Here is a 22,083-nt window from a genome sequence, read left to right on the forward strand (position 1 = left end):
TATGTATTGTATGTAGTTATTGTACTTATTGTATATAGTTTTTCTTACATTAGTTATACCTTTTTTTCTTTTTATTAGAATAGAAAGGGAAATATGTGATATTTTATTTGTGCTGAAATGTGATTTTATTTGTATGCTAATAAATAAAGTTGCCTGGGGGTCAGAGCTAATAGCAAGCCATTTAGCGGAAGTCTGGCAGTGGTAGCACATGCTCTTAATCCGATCACATGACAGGCAGATCTCTGTGTGTTCAAGGACACAGCCAGCATGGAGATACACGCCTTTAATCTCAGTAACAACCATAGTGACCTGGAGGTCTGTATAGACAGGCAGTGACGAGGAAGTCATGTGGTTGGGTTTAGAACCAATGAGAAGGCAGAACAGAAAGGCAATAAAAAGACAGGTCACACAGGAGAAGGTCTGTCTCTCAGGGGAAGGACGGCGGCGGCTAGTAAGCTAAAGGCTATTCGCTAGTGCTCTGACCTCTTGGGCTTTTAACTCTGTATTTGGCTCTGTGTTTCTTACTTAATAAGACCGTTTAGAATTACATCCACAGAGGCTGGTTACAACATGGGGTTCAATGCTCGGCTTGATGGAAGTAGTGTAAGGCTCATGATGGAGTTGAAAGGTTAGCGGACGCAGCAAGGCAAGCCTTTTGGGGTAAAAGAGTCTAACGGTTGGAAAGCGAACAATCATTTACTGCTATTTATTGAAACATTGAATAGTCTGGTGTTGGTTTATATGAGTTTTTTGGGAAGTTCCTGAAGTGAACAATGAAGTTATTTGAAACCCTTATCTTCCTGTCAGGAGTTTCCTGGAATAGTGAAGTCATTTTACTGCAGACAGCCGGACTAGCTGGTTCATGTGGACTGTGAACTTAGTGTAGACAGTTGCGATTCTTAGCACCCATTCTGAACCGCTACACTCTTGAAAATGTGTTTATAAAAAGTTAAAATCTTGGTCCCTTCTGTAAAGACAACACATTCTTTGTTTTTTTGTGGTTTTCTTCTTGCTTGTTTGCTTTATGTACATTGGTATTTTGCCTGCATGTATGTCTGTGTGAGGGTGTCAGATCTTGGAGTTACAGATAGCTGTGAGCTGCCATGTGGGTGCTGGGAATTGAACCCCAGTCCTCTGGAAGAGCAGTCAGTGCTCTTAACCGCTGAGCCATCTCTCCAGCCCTGACAATACAATATATTTTGTTTTGTTTTGTTTTGTTTTTCAAGACAGGGTTTCTCTGTATAGTTTTGGTGCCTGTCCTGGATCTTGCTCTGTGGACCAGGCTGGCCTTGAACTCACAGAGGTCTGCCTGGCTCTGCCTCCCCAGTGCTGGGATTAAAGGCGTATGACACCACCACCCGGCATACAATACATTCTGTGAGTGAGTGATTTGATACTGAATCCCCCCCTCCCCACCAGCAACAGGGCCCAACTTTAACCTGCTACTTAAGATACCCAAGTAGGCAGTTGAATATGACTTTGTAGCCAGAAAAGAGTTCAGAATCAGAGAAAAAAAAAATCATGAGTTATTACATGGATGCTTTTGAAGCCATATGCCTAGATGAGTTTGTCTAAGGAGGAAACAAGGTAAGAAAAATGTGTGGGCTTTAAGAGTTCTGATATTTGGGCCAGGCGGCGGTGACGCATGCCTTTGATCCCAGCACTGGGGAAGCAGAGCCAGGCAGATCTCTGTGAGTTCGAGGCCAGCCTGGGCTAAAGAGCGAGATCCAGGAAAGGCTCCAAAACTGCACAGAGAAACTCTGTCTCGAAACAACAACAACAGAGTTCTTGTTCTTGTTTGATGGTTCCTGTGTGTGTGGCTAGTAATGAAGAGGGATTGAAAATGCAAAACTGACCGATTAGTGGTTGGATACTGTGTACAGGTCATAAGAGTGTTTTTAAAGTCTCTTCTTTGATGTATATTGATGTTTTACCTGCATGCATGTCTGGGCACTACATGCTTGCACTGCCCAAGGAGGCCAGAAAGAGGGTAGGATCTCCTGGAGTTACAGCTATGGATGGTTGTGAGCCACCAGGTGGGTGCTGGGTCCTCTGGAAGAATTGCCAGTGTTCTTAACTGCTGAACCATCTCTCCAGTCTTCAAAAAAAAGTGTTGTTGTTTTTTTTTTTTCCAAGACAAGGTTTCTCTGTGTAGCTTTGTGCCTTTCCTGGAACTCACTTGGTAGTCCAGGCTGGCCTTGAACTCACAGAGATCCGCCTGGCTCTGCCTCCCGAGTGCTGGGATTAAAGGCATGTGCCACCACCGCCGGCCCCAAAAAAAGTTTTTAAGAATGATGGAGGGCTGGGGGCAGAGCTTAGTTAGTAATGCTTGCCTGCTTTGTAAACACGAGTACCTGAGTTTGATACCCAGAACCTGTGTTAGACAGATAGATAAATAGCCAGCCTGGTGTGCTGGTGCACATGTGTAATCCTAACACTGGCAGATCTCTGGGACTCACTGGCCTCCCAATCTAGTCTACTTGGTAAGTTCCAGTCCAGTGAGAGACCCTGTCTCCAAAAACCAGGTGGATAGCACCTGAAGGAATAATGCCTAGGTGGAGAAATATCTGTAGGCTCCGGGGAGAGTTTTCACTTACTGGTTCTTCTGTCCATGTACAGAACAGAGTCTGCTCATATAACTCCCCAGTCTCCTCTTAGTGCATTTTTAGTGAGAAATTCTGCTTACAGGTTACTTACTTGAAGTCGAGAGTATTTTTGTAGATTAAGTAGCAAAAGTTACTTGTTCAGTCACATTGGTTATGTGTGGGGACTGCAATTTCATGTGCTGTACAGACATTTGATGCTCATACTTTGGGAATATATAGTACAAGAAGCTGTTGGATGTTACATATATGTCAGCCATGAAACCCAATTCTTACTAGATCTTATATTCTTTTGAGATCATTGTTAGTTGCTTTCTTTTTTAAGGGGGAAGAAAGCATGGTTTTCTCAGCATCATACTTCATTCTCCTCAGTGTCCGAATGAAGGAATCAGAAATGTAATGTAGGTTAGGCTTACTCTAAAACTTACTCTCAATTTCTGCTGCAGAGTAGATATCCTGTATGCTATAAAGCTTTCACCATTAGTACCAGAGTTGTTTGTAATAACATTTGACTAGGTAGTGAGAAATAATTCTGGTCTTATGTAGACAATTATTAGGTTGAATTCACTTAATTCTACTTAATAGAAAATTCAGCTAGCCAGATATCTTGATGAGAGTTCTGGTTAATTTAAGCATTACTCCATCCATCTAGGACAGGATCTTCCAGGTAGTCTGGGCTGGCTTCTTATTATTTAGTTTCCAGTCTGACCTAGAATACATGATGTTACTGCTCTGCCTTCCGAGTCCTGGAATTATCCATCCCTAGCTTCAAGTGTTACTGTTCTAATGTTTTCTTGTGTTCTGATAGAAAACTTTTCTTTGTATATTAAAAAATATGCATGTATATATTTGGACATCTTGCTTTATTTTATATTAATATCTGACCCACTACTTCACTTTTCTCTGTTTAATATTCAGAAGTTCCCTAAGCAAGTGGGATTAGTACCATAGGATACAAATAAATTAAAACTGGAAACAGAGAAACAAAAAGTTGTGGCTGTTGAATTTAGCCAGATAGAATTTTTTTTTTCACTGTCTTGATTGAGCTCTTAAAACCTGGCCTTGCTGTAGACCTCGTGAAGAAAGTAGCTGCCACCTTGTCATGCTCTCTCTGTTTTTTTGTTTGTTTGATTTTTCGAGGCAGGGTTTCTCTGTGTAGTTTTCGTGGCTGTCCTGGTTCTCACTCTGTAGACCAGTCTGGCCTTGAACTCCCAGAGATCTACCCGGCTCTGCCTCCTGAGTGCAGGAAATTAGTGTGTGCCACTACTGCTCGGCTTATTCTCTCTGTTTTAAGATTGATGTGTGAACAATTTCTAATTTTCTGCCCAACAGGTAATATAGAAGATTTAGCTTGCCCCCAAAATCATACACAAATTTTTCTGAAGGTGATTGTCATTGTATAGTTTTGAAGTCAATGATGCAGTCTCTGGAAGACGTTTGGGAGAGTCTTCCAGTGTCTCTAGAATATTAAGAGTGCGTTTTTCCTTAACTGCCTTTCCTGCAGAAAAGCATCACCAGAAGATTGGGGAGGGCTGGCAGTTTTAGTGTGTCCCAGGGCCGCTACTGTTGCTGAGGAGGATTGGCCGCCACCTAGCCGAGTTTGTCTTATACCGACTTTAATAAAGGGTTAGTTTAGAAAGATGTAACAGCCAGGCAGTGGTGGCACACGCCTTTAATCCTAGCACTTGGGAGGCAGAGGCAGGCCTGGTCTACAAAGCGAGTTCCAGGAAAGACGCAAAGCTACACAGAGAAACCCTGTCTCAAAAAACCAAAAAAAAAAAAAAAAAAAAAAAAAAAAAAAAAAGAAAAACCAAAAAAAAGGAAAAAAAAGAAAGATGTAACAGATCACTGTTGTGTCACAAACTATAGAGTGACTTCTGTAGCTGGAGAGTTTTCTCTCTGGGTCCCGCCAAGTCCCGGCAGCCCACTTATAAAATAAACACACAGACGCTTATATTATTTAAACTATTTGGCCTAATGGCTCAGGCTTCTTGTTAACTGTTCTTATATCTTAAATTAACCCATATCTATTAGTCTATAAGTTGCCACGTGCCACATGGCTCATGGCTTACCGGTACCTTACATCTCGCTTGTCATGGCGGCGGCTGGCAGTGAGTGTCCCCCTCTGCCTTCCTGTTCTCTCAATTCTCCTCTCTGTTAGTCCCGCCTATACTTCCTGCCTGGCTACTGGCCAATCAGTGTTTTATTTATTGACCAATCAGAGCAACACATTTGACATACAGACCATCCCACAGCAGTGACCAGCCAACATGCATAGTCGTTCAGTTGAGAAGTGTCTTAGAGAGAGGGTAGAAAGTCATCTACACAGTTTTCTTTTCCCCTCTCTTTGAACACAGTGAGAAAACCATGTTTATGTTTTGCCACAGATTCCAAATCCATTCTCATTGAAACCTATATAAGTATCTTGAAAATAGTTTTTGTGAGACATACTTTAAAAACATATAAAAGAAAATGTATAGTATTGTTTGGTCATAACTGAAAAATGTAGTGGATTTGAGTTTCATAGAACATGTTTTGACCAAACTTAACCCCCTACCCCAGTTCCTTCCAGATCCCCCTCTTTTCCTACCCACCTCACGTGTGTCCTCTTCTTTGCTCTTCTTTGGACTAATCAAGTCCAATTTGTGCAGCCCCTATGTTCTTGGGTGTGGAGCACCCCACTGGAGTGTGGGTGTGTTGGGGTGACACTCTGCCAGCAGCTTTCAGTTGTCAGATGCACCTTGCCGTGGGGACGGACTTCGTGTCTGCCTCCCTCCTCAGGCAGGGATTTGGTGTGGCATGGGAATTAAAGTCTTATTTTCATAGCTGTAAAATGTCCTTTAAAATATGTAAATATGTAGTATTACTTAATTTTCACTATTAGAACTAGTCCCACTTTAATTCTTACTGTTAGAGTTTAGAGGTGATTAACTCTATCCTTTTTTTTTTTTTTGGTTTTTCGAGACAGGGTTTCTCTGTGTAGCTTTGCGCCTGTCCTGGAACTCACTTGGTAGCCCAGGCTGGCCTCGAACTCACAGAGATCCGCCTGGCTCTGCCTCCCGAGTGTTGGGATTAAAGGCGTGCGCCACCACCGCCCGGCAACTCTATCCTTTTTTAAATTAACATAATATTTTTATGGATTATTTGGGAATTTCACATCATGCACCCCATCATACTTCCCAATCCTTCCGTATCTGCCTCCATCTTGACCCCCCTCAAAATATAAATAAAAATAGGAAAAATGGAAAAGTAAAGGAAAAAAAAACCCAAGTCCAATTTGTGTTATCTGTATACTCACTGGAGCATGGTCAAACTCTTCAGAGGCCTGTCCCTTACATAGAGCTGAGTCCTTTCCCTTCCACACCCCTGCCAGAGGCCATCAATTGTAGAGAGCTCTACTTCCGCGTCCGTATTACACAAAGAATTTTCTTTGATGGCTTCCTGCTTAGTCTGTTACTTTTGGGAGGGGGCAGTAGTTGTCACAGAAGCCGTCCGTCCGTGTCCCTCTTTCTCAGCTGTGTCCTCAGTCATTGCTGTCTCTGCAAAAGTAGCTTGCTTGCTCTTTGTAGTCAGCCGGAGCATGGATCGTGAGCTTCCACGTGGTTTCTGACAACTGCACAGACTGTGAACACAGCCCCCAGCTGCAGTAGGACTCTGGACCCAGCCAGGACCCTCGGAGGCAGCCTAGACCATAGATATCAGCATGGCCTCAGGTGGCTGTGCAGGCCGCTCAGATCAGTATGGCCCCCATCGGCAGTATGGCCCATGGACACCAGCATGGTGTCAGGTGTCAGCCCAGCCCACAGACATCTGCATTGGCTTCAGTAGGACCATGAACCCAGACACGGCCCTTGTTGGCGGCATAGAGGTGGACATCACCATGGTCTCAGATGGCAGTGCAGGCCACTTCCATCAACATGGCCCCCCTGTGGCAGCATGGCCCGTGGACATGAACGTGACTTTTAGTAAGCAGCACAGACCTTGAGCATCCATGTGGATTTCAGGCTTCATCATGGCCTGGGGCAGCAGCATGGACCACAGACACTAACGTGACCTCTGGTGGCATCACAGACCGTGGTGGTCCTTCAGGGAGGGCCAATCCAGAAAGTGAACTGTTCCTCGTCTCGGGCCTCTGTCATTGCCCAGAGCCAGGGTGATCCTGTGGCTGGGTGGCGTGTTCTGGGGCTGCAGAAGTTCCAGGCTTCTGCACTCCACCCCGCTGACGCTGACGCTGCCGCCACCTCCGCCCTCTCTCACGCCTGTCACTGGCGTGGAGTCTCCAGGTCTGCCTCTCCCCACAGCACACGCACCACTCTGTTTTTCTGTCTTTCCCACCTCTCCATCACATATTTGGTCATCTTAGTGGTGCCCATCTTGTGAGGTGGGGTGGCCTCAAATTTAATCTATTCTTAAAAGATTTATTGATTTGTTTTGTTTTGTTTTGTTTTTTGAGACAGGGTTTCATTTTGTAGCTTTGGCTGGACTGGCTCTCACTGTGTATTTTAATTACGTTTACTTGTGTGTATTTGTGTTGGTATGTGTCCTTGAGTCTATGTGCCTGCAGAGGCCAGAGGTGTCAGATCCCTTAGAACTAGAATTACAGTTGGTTGTGAACCATCAGACATGGGTGCTGGGAACTGAACTCAGGTCCTGGAAGAGCAGTACCTGCTCTTGACCACTGATCAATTTCTCTAATCCCTTAAGAGGTCATTTAAAGGATGGGTGATTAGCTAGATTTGATAGGATATGCTTACAACATTCTGATCTTAAACGTATCTTTTCATCTTTGTAGATTGCTGTACTTCTTTAGTTTGTCTTAATGAGATAGATATTCTAGAAACATTTCTGCTAATTAGAAGATAGATACAGTGTGAGTTCAGATATGCTGTGAATGAAAGGGCCTGGTGGCAAAGACTATTTAGGAGCTGAATCAGGATCATCACAAGTTCAAGGCCTGCCTAGGTTTAGAGAGAGATCAAGGCCAACCTGGGTAACTCAGAGTAAGACTCTGTCTTGGTGGGGGGATAAAATGAGAGCTGGGGATGTATAGCATAGTGCTTCCCTAGACTGTCCAAGAGTCACTGCTCAAGAGATGTGGGACCTGGGAGAATGGAGCCGAAAAATGGAACAGATTAAAGTCGCACACACTAGCCAACTTCTTAATTCAGAGCCTAGACAGTTTATACTCTGAGGGTTAAATAGTGTCACCTGAGTAACATTCTCATGAGTTCAAGCTGTGTACAGTCACAAGGACAAGCCACATGTGGCAAAACCATGCTCTTCCATACAGGCATGTAAAGGATAGTTTAAACATTTAATCGAATACCAATGGCAAGCAATAGTGAGTGATCAGAGGTAAACTCAGTCCTACCCACTGCACCTGGAGGAGCCCAAACACTCCGAGGTCACAGGACTCTTGTCTTGTTTTCTTGGCCTGTTCTCATAGAACTCAGAACTCTCCTCAAATGACTCCATTCCTGGACCGTGTTCCAACATCTGAGATCCAGGTTTGCCATCCAGCACTACCAAATATATCCATCCATACGTATATACACACATATACAGATATACACACATGCATATATAATGAGAAAAAGTCTAGCTTGATGACTTGGTATTCCTTTTTTGTTATTGTTGTTGAGTAACTAGAGGAGACACAAGGATTTATTTTTAAATGTTTCTGTCCTTAAGATACTGTAACAGTTTTCATTTATACAGCACATTTAAATCCTGGCAAATGAGTTCAGAAGACCAGATTTTGGATTTGAAGATTTGTTGGGAATAGTCTTTAGAGAAGTGGGTTTTCTGTGGTTTTTAGTTGGGAACTTTCTTTATATATACTCTTTATATAAACTTCCTTTATATAGACTATATAGACCATTTAAATATTTTTTTTACTAATTTAAAAGAATTTTATTTTTAAAACTTTCATGAAATATATTTTCCCCTTCCCCAACTCTTTCCAGATCCCATCCCTAGCTCCCCACTTCATATTCTTTCTGTTTCTTAAAATAAAAAACAAACAGAAAAAACATACGCAAAACCAAAGCAAAACAGAGAGAAAGTGAGAAGATAAAGCACAGAGTTCCTTTGTGTTGGCCAGCTTGTCCTGAGCACTCGGCTTGCCCTAGCTCGTGGTTGACGTACCTAGCGTCACTCTGTTGGAGAAAGCTGAGTTCTCCTCCCCACAGAAGCTGTCAATTACAAATATCTTCTTGGTTGGGTAGGTGTTTGTGGCTCTTCCTCTTCTCCTTGCCGATGTCATGTGCATGCCGTCACAGTCTCTGTGAGTTCATGTGTGTGTCAGCCCTGTTGTGACTGGAACCAGTTGTCTCCTAGAGTTGTCTACCACCTCTGGCTCCTAAAATGTTTCTCTTCCTTCTTCCCCATAGATCCCTGATCCTTGAGGGGAGGAGAGGGATCTACACATCCCGTTTAGGGCTGAGTTCTCCAAAGCCTCTAACTGTCTGCATGCTGTTCAGTCTCTGTTAATTGCCATCTGGTACAAGAAGCAGCTTCTCTGCTGAAGGTTCAGTATACACTGATCGATAGATATGGCAGTGTGTTGTTGGGAGATACTCCTACACATATTTGAAGACCCTCAAGAGCTTTGGTTTATGTGGTTTGTATCTTTCTGCCTACTAGAAATGAAAACAAAATTTAAGTGATAAGGAAATGCGATTTATTGAAAAATAACAAATATTACAAGTTAACATGTTTTAAAAGAGAGGTGACTTTTTAAAATAATGAAGAGTCCCATTATTTACATACATGAAAAACTCGTTAAAATGTAAAAACAGCCGAATTGTCACATCATAGTGCATACTTTCGCATTTAGTCTATTGAAATAGTTTATGAAACACAGCCAGTGGAAAACCCTGCTGTGTATGTGTGGGAGAAGTGTGGGAAAGCCAATAAATTCTTTGCATTATTCTGAGAATTGCTTGACCCCCTTGCAAAGATCCCCTAGTCTTTGCTTTAGAGCACGATGAAATTGGGTCCTAACCCTTGACCTCTGGAGTTGCACACTCTCATGGGCCTTTTCTGCCCTGTAGTAGTCACTCACCAGGTTTCTTTTCTGGAATTGACTGTCACTGGATAAATTCACGTAGGTCTGTATAGACTTTGTTTGGACGTGGTAAGGTCTCCTAACTTGTAATTGTAATCTCAGGCTCATTCTTTGATTTGGAATGTCTTTCCTCCTGGAAAATGGGAAGAGCAATAACAAAGAAGGTTTTCATGGCAATCAAATCAAGTAATTAATACACAGCTTCAAATCCTCTCTCTCTGGTAATACTACTACCTGAAATAGGTTATAATTTTGTCACATGTATTTTGGGCTATGTGATGGCTTTTCTTGCTTGTCAATTTACATTTGGAACTAAAACCCCCAAATGGAGGATACACCTATGAGGGAGTTTTGCTTAATTTGAAGTAGTAAGATTCACTTCTAATCCAGATCTTTGAGGTAAGAGGACAGACCTTTAATCTAGATCTTGAGGCAGGAAGACACACCTTTAATCTGGGCTACACCTTCTGCCAGAAGCCTATAGAAGGACATGGAAGAAGGAAGCTTTTGCTCTTCCTGCTTGTCCTCCACCTTGCCTGCAAGTCCATTCCTTCACTGGCATTACAACCTACTTCTTCAGATTCCAGCGTCTACTGAAGATCAGCTGAGACGTCCAGCCTTGTGGACTGAGCAACTTCTGGATTCTTGGATTTTCTGTTCATAGGCAGCCATTGTTGGATTAGCTGGACGGCAGCCTGTAATTCATTCCAATGAATCCCCTTTCGATATATATAAAGAGAGATTCATTCTAAAAGTTCTGCTCCAGAACCCTGACTAATACAGCCTAATTTGGTTACATTTACAAAATATACTAAGCAGTGATTGTACTGTGTCTCTTTTTTTTTTTTTTTTTTTTTTGGTTTTTCGAGACAGGGTTTCTCTGTGTAGCTTTGTGCCTTTCCTGGAACTCACTTGGTAGCCCAGGCTGGCCTTGAACTCACAGAGATCCGCCTGGCTCTGCCTCCCGAGTGCTGGGATTAAAGGCGTGCGCCACCACCGCCCGGCTGTACTGTGTCTCTTAAATACAAGTTATTTCAGGGAAGTGTTGGTTTTTGTTTTGCTTTATTTAAAGTTACTCCTTTTCTGTGTTTTTGTCTAGTACTTATATGGTTCCTCCAGCAATGTCTTCCTTCTCCAAGGCGCTCAGGATGTATGGTTAGAGATAGTTAGGAACTTGCCATGTGCTGGGATTAAAGGCAAGTGATGCCTGAACTATGCCTGAACTATGCTGATTTTTATAACTCCCAGCAGAAAGAAAAAGTTATGAAGCGCCCAACTGATTCATGTTTGTTCATGCTTATGAGCAAAGGCATGTGCTCATTCTATTCTGGATTATACTATGGAATGGTTGAGAGTATGGACAAGCATTTTTAAACTACTTGGGTTTCAAGTGGCTTCTCTGCTAACTTGCTGTAACTTGTTCCGGATTTTTAACTCTTTGCTTGGTAAGTTTCTTATGAATAAAACGAGGCTAATTTCGGCACTGTCGTCTTCAACACTCTGGCATATAATACTGCTCAGCTGCTTTCCCCGTTGCCGAAGACACTGAGAAGGGAATAGACACCATTTCTTCGATAGTGCTAACGCTAGTACCCCCAGAGAGATCACATTTTTTAGAGTGACTACTGGGAATTTGTAAGAGGAAAAGTTCCTTTGTTCACCTCTCTACTGCTTAAGTCATATTTTATTACTTTGAATTTCACCAGACCTTATAGTACTTAGAATGTGTTTTACCTAATTTTATACTTTGAAATGCCTTTTTCTTTGAATTTGTAGGTACTGTTTCAAGAGAAATCGATCACTGAGGAAGTTCTTCAATTTAAGCAAAAATTATTAACGTATTAATTATACAAAAAATGGATTCCATTTATTTATTTATTTTCTATTTAGTTTGGGAGAGTTTGCATGGAGTGGCAAGTGCCATGTATATGAGGACAGTTTGGGGAATCAGTTCTTTCCACTCCAGGTTTTGAGGATCAAATTCAGGTTGTCAAGCTTGATAGCAGGTGGTGGTGTGTGTGAGTGTGTGTGTGTGTGTGTGTGTGTGTGTGTGTGTGTGTGTGTGTGTGTGTGTGTAAGTGTAAAAAAAACCCTCTGAGCTATTTTCATCTACCCCATAATGTGTTTCATAATGACATAGTTTTTCTTTTGTTTTTTTCAAGACAGGGGCTCTGTGTAGCCCTGGCTGCCTGGAATTCGCTCTGTAGACCAGGCTGGCCTTGAACTCAGAGATCTGCCTGGCTCTTCTGGGACTAAAGGTGTGCGCCACCGCACCTGGCCTCATGATGACATTTTCATACCCTAGCTCCCTCCTGCCCATCCTCATTTATGTATTAATTTTGTTTTTTGGGGACAAGGTTCCTCTGTGTAGCTCTTGCTTTTTTAGGATTTTGTAAATTCTCTCTTGATTTTGTTATTGTCCTACTGATCATTCAGACATTTTATTGTTAATTTCTCATGATGTTTTTGTCGTTACTTCTGCTACTGACTTTTGTTCTTATCCCTATGACCTGATGACAAATATGTCAGTCCTTTTGTATTTGAAGACTTGCTTTATGGCCTAAGGTAGGATCTATTTTGGAGAAGGTTCCATGGGCTTCTGTGAAGAATGTATATTCTTCAGCTTTGGGTGGAATATCCTATAGGTCATCTGTTAACGTTTTGGCATGTGCTCTAGTTTTAACTGAAATTTTCCGTTGTTTTTTCAGTCTGTCTTGATCTGTCTTTTGAGGCGAGTGTGGTGTTGAAGTCACCTGCATTACTGTATATGGACCTATATGTCCTTCTGTGTCCAGTCATGTTTGTCTTATAAAACTGGGTATGCTGATACTCAGTGCATATGTATCCACAGTCATTGTATCTTCTTAGTGGAGTATTCCTGTCACTAATAGTGACCTTTAGCTCTTCTGACTTGTTTGCCTTTGAAGTTGCAGTATAGTTACTTTGTAGGATAGCAGTATAGTTACTTTGTAGGATAGCAGTATAGTTACTTTGTAGGATAGCAGTATAGTTACTTGTGCTTACTTTTGGTTTTCATTTGCCTCCGATATTTCCTCTCCTTTCACTTTTGGTCTGAGTATCTTTGCCAGTGGGCCGAGGTTTTTTTTAAGTGACATCCAAAGACTGTTGCTGGTAGTTCAGTTAGCAGTCTTTGTCTTTTAATTGGAGTGTTAAGACCATTTACATTAGAGTCATTAGTCAAACTTTGTACCTATTTCTTTCTTCTTTACCTTAGAACTTGGCTGCCTTACATTATTAATAATCTTTGATTTTTTTTCCCCCTCCCTAATCCGATACAACTTATTATTTCCTCAGCACTCAAATGCTGGCTCGATGGTCGTGAACTACTTTACACTCATGGAAGGTCAGTTTCTCCTTTCATTTTAAAGGTTGCCTTTGTTCGATATAGTATGGGTGACAGTTTAGTTCATGGCTTGAAATAACGTCGGTCCATGCCCTCCTGGCCCTGGGATTTCTGCTGAGAGGTGTTCTGATTGTTTGCCTTTATAAGGAATTTGACACTTCTTACCTGTGGCTTTCAGCGTTCTTTCTTGTCCTGCACTCTTGGCATTTACAGGAGGACATACGGCGTTAAATGCCTCTGGATTTGGAGATCTGTTTCATTCCTGAGGTTTTTGACATTTTCTGCTTTCATTTCGTTGACTAGGTTTACTGAGCTGCTAGTCCGCATCTTTAGTTCACTGTCACCCATTACGGATCGGCAGGTTTGTTTTCTTTATGTTGTCCCGAATGCCTTGGTCTTGAATGTTGTGCCCTTACTGCTCACTTGCTTTCTTGTCCTCTCTTATGCTCACTGTCTCCCTCTCCTTCCCCATCTCTTCTCTGGTCTCCCTACCCCCCCCCCTCCTATTTATGTTTCCGTGTTAAAATTCCTCCCCGGAACTCTTCATTCTGCAAGGTCTAGTTAATTGAGGGTGCCTTAAATTGAGTTTCAGATTGATTTATTGACTTCATATTTTCCCTGCAGAACCTCCCTCTTTGTTGACTATCTCATCCAAATTGTTAAATTTCTCATCTCAGTCATGCATTGACATCTTTACTTCATTTATTGGTTTATGAGTCTTCTTTAAACTTTAGAATTCTTTGTCTGACATTCCATCTATTTCAGTACTCTTGGGTTAAAGAATCTTTGTAGGTGTAAAATTGCTTTGCTTTTTCATTTTTATCACCTTTTTTGTGTTGTGATTTATGCATATGTTGAAGTATACATCTTTTCCATTTTATATTGTGGTCTTGTTGTGGATTTTGAATGAGAATGGCCCCCGTAGGTTCATATTTGTATTCTTGGTCCCTAGTTGGTGGAACTGTTTGGGGAAGGATTGGGAGGTGTGGCCTTGTCAGAGGAAGTGTGTCACTAGGGGTGGGCTTTTTGAAGTTTCAAAAGCTCCTACCAGGCCCAGTCATAGTCTCTGTCTGTCTGTTGGTCTTGTCTGTCTGTAAGTACCCCCCAACCCCCCTCCCCCTTGGCTTGCGGATCACATGTAAGCTCTCAGTTACTGCCCCAGCGCCATGCCCGCCCGTTGCCATGTTCTCAGACCTGATAGCATGGATTCACCTTCTGAAACTATAAGTAAGCCCCTAATTAATTAGTTGCATTGGTCATGCTGTCTCTTCACAGCAAAAGAACAGTAACTAAGACAGATCTTAGATAGCATCCTCTCAGAAAGGCTCAGTCCTCAGTCCTCCTCAGAAAGGAGAAAAAACAACCACAATCACAGTAACAACCAAAAGAAACCTGATAGAGAAATATTGTAAAAATAAAGTCACTTATCACTCTACCCATAACCATAGGAAAGAAAATTTCAAAAATAATGCAAAATAAGCTCTGATGTTAAAAATTTATTATAAAAGTTGATCAAAGGAGGGGAAAGTGATACAGTTAAGGAAAAGAAGAAAAAGAACAGAGGCGCAGTTGAGGAAGCAGAAGAGCATGGTGAGAGGTTTCAAAAGCACTGTCAGAGAGGTGGAGTGTAGCTGGAGAGAAGTCAGTCTCCCTCAGAGGAGTTACCCTGGCTGTCAGCCACACTCCAGGCAGGCCCGTGTTCAGGAGTAGTCAACCAGCACAAAGCGTTCTCCACGTTTGTTGTTTTGTTTTTAAGAGAGAAAGAACATGAAGTTGGGAGAGTGGGAAAGTGAGGAAGAGAAAAGAATATAATAAAAACATGAAATTCTCAAAGATAAATAAAAACAATATACAAACAGAAATCGCAATGCTAAAATTATAGCAAAAGGAAGACAAGCGATTAAAGATCTTTTCTTCCAAATCCTCTAGCATTGGAGTAAGCCGTGACTGGGAACTGGGGACAGACTGGGTTGTTGCTGCAGTCTGGTGCCTTTGCGCTTTGTTTCCATTGTAGGTAGAGGTTGGTGCTGTGTGGTCTGAGGGCTGGGCCATCAAGGGAATGCTGCCAGCATCACTGCTCCGTCCGCTGTAGACACTTCCCTTCTTTGTGGACTGCTCCACTGCAGGCCCACAGGAGCTTTCTGGCCTGTTGGCCATCAGATTCTTGCACACCTCCAGTTGGTCTGCCTGGGGGTGGCCCACATCCCACCTGAGTGATGGTGAGTATGTCAGAGAGGTGGTAAGGTAAACAGCACAGATTCTGCACTGGAGGGAGAGAGCTGAGGAATCTGAGCTCTGCCTGCCCATCTCATGGCTTTCAGACACTGCAGGAGGGAGGAAGCTATGGAAATTGAGGAATCTAGCAGATACGGCCTCGTGAGCCAAGCCCAGAGCACGCACAGATCTCTTCATCTCCACTAATCGCCAGGCCATGGGTTTTGCTTCTTACCACAGAGGGCAGGGCCACCAACACCTCATCCTCCATAGCCTGGGCTCTCTGCTGCTTAAAGATTTGAGCTGGTTCAGGTCTCACCCTTCCTCATCCATAACTGTTTCTTTTGTGACTTCTCCCATCCAGATGCTGTGGCGGGCTCCCTGGCTTGTGACTGTTGTCTAGTGTTCAGGTACCTGGAGTAGCTAGTCTCCAACAACAGACCTTGTGGTTGCAGCCTCAGCTTCTACCCACTGGGAACCCATGTTGGAGCTGGGACTGTTTGCAACTTTTCTGTGTGCCACCGCTGTTCTGCTGTGCCTTTTCAATATCTGGTCACCCCTTCTTGATCCCCAGCACTCTGTTCTCTCCTCAGAATACAGCCCTTCTCATTTACACAGTGACACTGCGGAAACTTAGTTTTCCATCATACTGCTGAAGACTATAACAATATTTAGAGTACCTCAACTCCATTCCCACTTATTGAGAGAAAAATTGTCTGTTGATGGCTCTAAATACTAATAATTTCCCATAAACTTTTAAATAACTCTTGAAGGCTATGGTGACTGCTGTGTATCCTGGAAGTTGTCTGGTTAACTCAGGAATATTGCCTATAGTCCAAGACTAAGATTGATTTTGTTGTCTTTGGTATATTGTTTTGGGTCAAGTGTCAGGATAGTACACATTAATATTATTTTTTTCCAAGTTCATAGCATCTTTTGAAAATGTCATTGCATTTAATTCTTCTGATTACAGGAAAGAATAAACAAGAGTAGAAACCTTTTTCTATTTTTTATATCGTTGGGGATATTGAGAAAAAAGGAATGATGATGAAATGCTTACATAGAAGGTAAATACGTATCAGAGCTCTAGTTTAAGCTTAGTTAGAAAGAGATTCCACAAAGCAAGGAGATGCTGTTACTTTCCCATGCCTAGGCTTAATTTTTAAAAAAAGGGTGAAGTCTGTGTATCAGGAGAAAAATGTCATATTTTCTTTTTGCTTAAAAAAAGAAAACCTGTGTTTTTTGAAAGCAATTAGAACCACAAAAATAGGTTGACTTTGGACTCTTTGGGAGGCATTTTCATGATTCAGGCACTTTTGAGATCTGTTTAATTGAGTATTGTCACTGTGATTAAATGATGGTTTTTCTTCTAATATTTGCATAAAGTAAAACACCTCTGGTCTTACTGCTCATGAGTGCTGGAGAACCTTGGTGTTGTGCTTAGATTTTTGTTTCCATGTATGTGCTTGCAAACCCATTGGCTTGTATCTGATCACATTTAAATCACGCTCTTTTAAAAACAATTATATCAGACAACACGATAAAGACAGAAGCTGATTTTGTAACATCAGATCAGACTTACATTATTTTTTATTTATATGATAAGCAATAAATCTTAGTAAATACCATATTTCAAAGATAATTGTAAGCATAAGCATAAGAAAGCTTTTGAGATTCATAAGTGAATTTATTTTTTGAAAAAGAAATCTCATGTGAAATGTATTTATTATATTAAAGATGATGGACAGATAGGAACATTGTAATTGCAAAGAATATTGGATTTTTTCCTGTTTACCCTTTTTCCATTATATCATTTAAAATTGCAAGGATCTTTATTACTGTTTATCAGCATTGCATTAGAAAGTTTAAATAAGCTTGTTCTTCAGTTAAGAGATTTGTCACATGTTTAATAGTTTTAAGTATTTTAGGTAGCATTAGTGACTAAGTGCAGTGGTCACTGGGGGCATTGCTTTAGAAATGAGTAAGGGCTAGTGAGATAGACGCCTCAGTGGGTGAAGAGCCTTGCTGTCAAGCTGGTGGCCTGAGTTCAGTCCGTGAAACACGTGGTGGGAGGCGAGGACATCCGTAGTTGTTCTCTTACCTACATGCATGCATGTAGAAATAAGGGAATAAAAATATTTGTGTGAGTGAGGTGTGGGAGAAACTCTTCCGACAGTCTCTGGTCTAGTGTGTGGCTTTTCCTCCATAAGTCTGGTGGCCCTGGCGTGTTTAATGCTAACCCCTGGAGAGACTTCTGTCTAGTTTGACCTGAATTTTCTTTCCCATCAGTTTGTCAGCTTTACTTATGACTATATTTACAGAGTTTAATCAGACACTACCTAAACTAATGAAACGTTAATGCATAAAGAGTAACTTCTGTGAGAAAAGGCTTGGACTTCGATGTGAGGAAGAGAACTAAGAGTCTGGAGAGGTTATAACTATCCACGTGAGTTGGCCGCGGTTGCTTCACGCGTGTTTTCAAGTTTGCCTTCACTCGTAGTGAAACCAGCTAGAAATGGTGTTTGTTGGTGTGTGGTTTATTTATATAAGGAATTCTTATGGGGGATCCAGGCTTTCATCTAGGAATGGACTGGTAAGCGCATTTGAATGCTTTATGTTAAAAGGTTTAGGGTTTCTCTCTCTCTCTCTCTCTCTCTCTCTCTCTCTCTCTCTCTTCCCCTCCCCTCCCTCCTTCCTCCCTCTCCCTCCCCCCCAAATGTGTTTCCCTGAACTACTAACTAGATTAGGCTGGTCCTAAGTTAATCTGTTCACTAAATTCTTTTTCTTTTTCTTTCTTTCTTTTTTTTTGGGGGGGGGGGTTCGAGACAGGGTTTCTCTATGTAGCTTTGGCACCTTTCCTGGAACTCACTCTGTAGTCCAGGCTGGCCTTGAACTCACAGATAGCAGCCTGGTTCTGCCTCCCACGTGCTGGGATTAAAGGCATGCCCCATCACCACCTGGCCTCACCAAATTCTTATCTTGAGCATATTTCTCTTGGATTCTAACTTAGAAGAATGTTAATGGTAAGAGTGAAGTACTTTGTCAAAAGACTTTAACATAGATTTTATAACAGAATTGAAGTGATACATTGATTTTGTACTTAGTGCGCCTTGTTGGGTCTAGCACCTGTTGTAACCCTTTATATCCATGCTGCTTTTTGTTGTTTTATTTTTGAAGGACTCTGTAGTTACCTAGGAGTTGGAGGCTCTTCTGTTTCTTTCCAGCAGCCTTCTGAATTTTTTTTTTGGGGGGGGGGGTAGGAGGGGAGATAGGCTTCCTCATATATTTCCTTCAGCTGGTGTTTCTAGGGTAGACCCTTGGACTCTTGACCAAGTGCAATGGCTTTATACAGAGGTGTCAAAACACTTTGTTTTCGAGTGCATATTAAAGCATGAAATACTTCCACAACTGGAATATAAAAGGCGGCTATTTTCTATTTTTTTCTTAATAAGTGAGGAGTGGAAAATAGCCTTCAGGAATAAGCAGTAATGGGATTGGCTTGCACTCAGATTTCTGAGGCACGGTGCCCAGAGAAGGCTGCAAAGCTGTTTTGCTGGCTGCCTCCTCTGGAGCAGCTGACTAAGCCCTGCCGAGCACATTGATCTCTCCTGATTGCTTCCCTCCTAGAGCAGAGCAAGTTAACACAGTTTAAATCCAGAGCCACGGGAGACGTCCTGACCTCAGGGGGACCTCTTCCCTACCTTTGAAAGGAGGAATGTTCTTGTCATTTCCAAGTCTAGTCACAAGGTGCTCGGGAATAGATAGCCACATAAAAAGAATGACATTTCAGTGATTTCTCACACAGGCAGATCTTTTTGGGTTTTTGGTTTTTTTGAGACAGAGTTTCTCTGTGTAGCTTTGGAGCCTTTCCTGGAACTTGCTCTGTAGACCAGGCTGGCCTCTGCCCCCCCCCTCCCCCCAGTGCTGGGATTAAAGGCGTGCCACCGCCGCCGCCACCACCACCACCCAGCTGTGAACCAGTGTCCCTTGATATACATATTTGCGCGCACGTGTGTGTGTGTGTGTGTGTGTGTGTGTGTGTGTGTGTGTGTGTGTGGGGACATTTGGTTTCTAGCTCACTTACCCTCTCCACTTTACTTCTGGGGAGGAGATCTCTGATTTTGGTCACCCTGTCTCTGCATCCTCATCTCTAGGGTTACAGATGCCTGCTTCTGCAGCTGGCTTTTATGTGGGTACTGGGGGTCCAAACTCAGATCTCCGCATTTGCTCAGCAAAGTTACCACTGAGTGCTTTACCCCAGCCGTGACGTATACATTCTTAAACCCATGCTTCTCATTGATAAGTCTAGGTCTGTCGTTCTCTGAACTAGTCACTATAAAGGTTTAATTTAGTTTTTGTTTGTTTGATTATTTTTTGAGGCAGAATAGCGTTCTGTAGTCCATGATAGCCTGGAACTTACCATTTAGCACAGACTAGCCCTGAAGTCATGGCAGCCCTTCTGCCTCAGCCTCCCAAGTGTTGGAATTACGGTATGAGTCACCATGCCTATCTTTAAGCTTTATTTAGCAGACATTTCAACTTTGTTCCTTCTCTTACTTGCCTGATAGGATAGATAATTTCATTTACACTATATTATAAATTGCTTTATTGATGAACAACAGAGTATGGTGATCAATTTCCAAGTTAGAAGTTGTAGATCAACTTTTTCCCATTAATTAATTAAAGAATAACCTTAAAGGTGTTCTAATTCATTAATTATAACTCAAATTTCTTTGATTATTAATAATAAATTCAGGAGCTCATACTGTGATCACTAAATTGAACAATTAATCGTAGAGTTGAAAACTGCTACTTGGTTAAGTTTTTCTGCTACCAAAGAAACTACCATTATGCCAGAGATCCGTGCTTGACTCTAGAAGGACATATCTCGAGCAAAATAAGAGTAGAAATCATTAAAAATATCATGAAATAAGGAAGGAAAGGAAATAAGATTAAAAAATACATGTATGTGATTTTGTGAAGTTAACATGTTTCTACTTAGAATATTTATCTGAAGTTATATGTACTTTAACTGTACCTTCCTGCTAGTTGGTGGTGTCAGTGTTTGGTTTCTATTGCTGTGATAAAACACTGACCGAAAGCAGTTTTGGGAGGAAAGGATTTAATTCATCTTGCATTTCCAGAAAACAGTAGAGTAATAAGGCAGGAGCCTGGAGGTAGGAACTGCGGGAGAGGTCTTGGAGGAATGCCGCCTTGCTCTCCATGGCTTGCTCAGCCTGCGTCCTTATAGAACCCCAAACCACCTGCTCAGAGGTGACCACACATAGCAGGCTGGGCCCTCCTACGGCAGTCATTAATGAAGAAAATGCCCATAGACTTGGCTTGCAGTCCACTCTGATAGAGGTCTTTTCTCAGTTGATAACCTGAGTTTGTGTCAAATTGACCAAAAACCAACCAGCACAGATCGTATTTGGTCACCTATAACTTTGGCTAAGTACTCATAAGGTTACTGATATGTACTTAATGTTTCTGATTGTTCAAAATTATGATTCCTTGTACCTGGTTGAAATTCTGATTTTTTTAAAAATATTTTTATGTGTGTATCTGTGTGTATATGCACACTCATGTGAGTGCCCACAGAGTCAAGAAGAGGGCACTGGGTCCCCTAAAGTTGATGTGGGTGGTGGGAACAGAATTCAGCTCTTCTGTAGGATCACTAAGCATTCTTTTTTTTTTTTTTGATTTATTTATTTATTTTATATGCATTGGTGTTTTGCTTGCATGTATGTCTGTGTGAGGGTGTTGGATCCCCTGGGACTGGAGTTAAAGACAGTTATGAGCTGCCATATGGGTGCTGGAGACTGAACCTAAGTCCTCTGTAAGAGCGGCCAGTGCTCTTACCCACGGAGCCATTTCTCCAGCCCCCTCACTAAGCACTCCTAACCACTGAGCCATCTTTTCAATCCCCTGCTTTTTTATAAAGAACAAAAGTTAAATCCTAGCCTTAGCCAATTAACTTTAAAGAAGCATGAGTTACTATTAATTTTGGTGCGCAGTACAATTTAAATGTTCTGTAAACCTAGTATGTGTTAATATGTGCCTGTAATCTCAGCATTTAAGAGGCTGAGGAAGAAAGATTGTGAGTTTAAGGCCAACCTGGGTTACATAGTAAGATGTTAGCCTTAGAAAAGATGGGAAATAAAGATTTTTTTGTGTCTTCTATGGTAATCACTAATGCTGAAAGATATTACAAGCTTATAAAATGTGTAACAACACTAAAGTACTCTATTAGTACAAAAAAATGAGGACAGAGGTCAAAGAGTGGAACAAACAGCAAGTAGGAAAATGTGGTAGACAGCATGTACAATTAATGCAGATGGACGGAACACTTTCCTGAGAAGGAGGTTTAGGGCTAGGGATATAGCTCATTGTTGGAGTACACACTTAGCGTGTATTATAAAAAAAGCATAAATGGAGACTTTATAAGAAAAGAGGTAAAACAATACCATGTAAATGTTAACCCAGAGAAGGCTAACGTAAGTGGCTGTACTAATGTGAGAAGGAAATGGGGCATATTCATAGAATGGACTCCAGATAAGCAGTGAAAAGCCACACAACATGAATAGCCTCAGAGTTACGCCCAGGAAAGAAGTTACATGTAGCAAAAATACACCTTTACCCCGAGGTTCAGTGTGGCAGTCTAAAGAAGTTGTTCAGATAGGGTCTCAGGTAGCCCCTGGCAAGCCTATAGATGCTCGCTCTGTAGCAAGACTAGCTTTGAATTCTGGATCCTCCTGCCTCCCTCTTGTGAGTATTGGGATTACAGGCCTGTTACCACTCCCAGGTACCTTCTGTTGTTGGTGTTGACATTT

The 22,083-nt window shown here is 41.9% G+C and overlaps 1 protein-coding gene across 1 annotated transcript in view; it reads left to right on the forward strand.

The window, feature by feature from the left end:
• Positions 1-22,083, forward strand: part of Cdk17 (cyclin dependent kinase 17) — an 86,637-nt gene that overhangs the window by 18,287 nt on the left and 46,267 nt on the right. The window lies entirely within an intron of this gene.

Source organism: Peromyscus californicus, unplaced genomic scaffold (genome assembly GCF_007827085.1).
Source record: "Peromyscus californicus insignis strain IS unplaced genomic scaffold, ASM782708v3 Scaffold_24__1_contigs__length_46423439, whole genome shotgun sequence".
Classification (NCBI taxonomy): domain Eukaryota; kingdom Metazoa; phylum Chordata; class Mammalia; order Rodentia; family Cricetidae; genus Peromyscus; species Peromyscus californicus.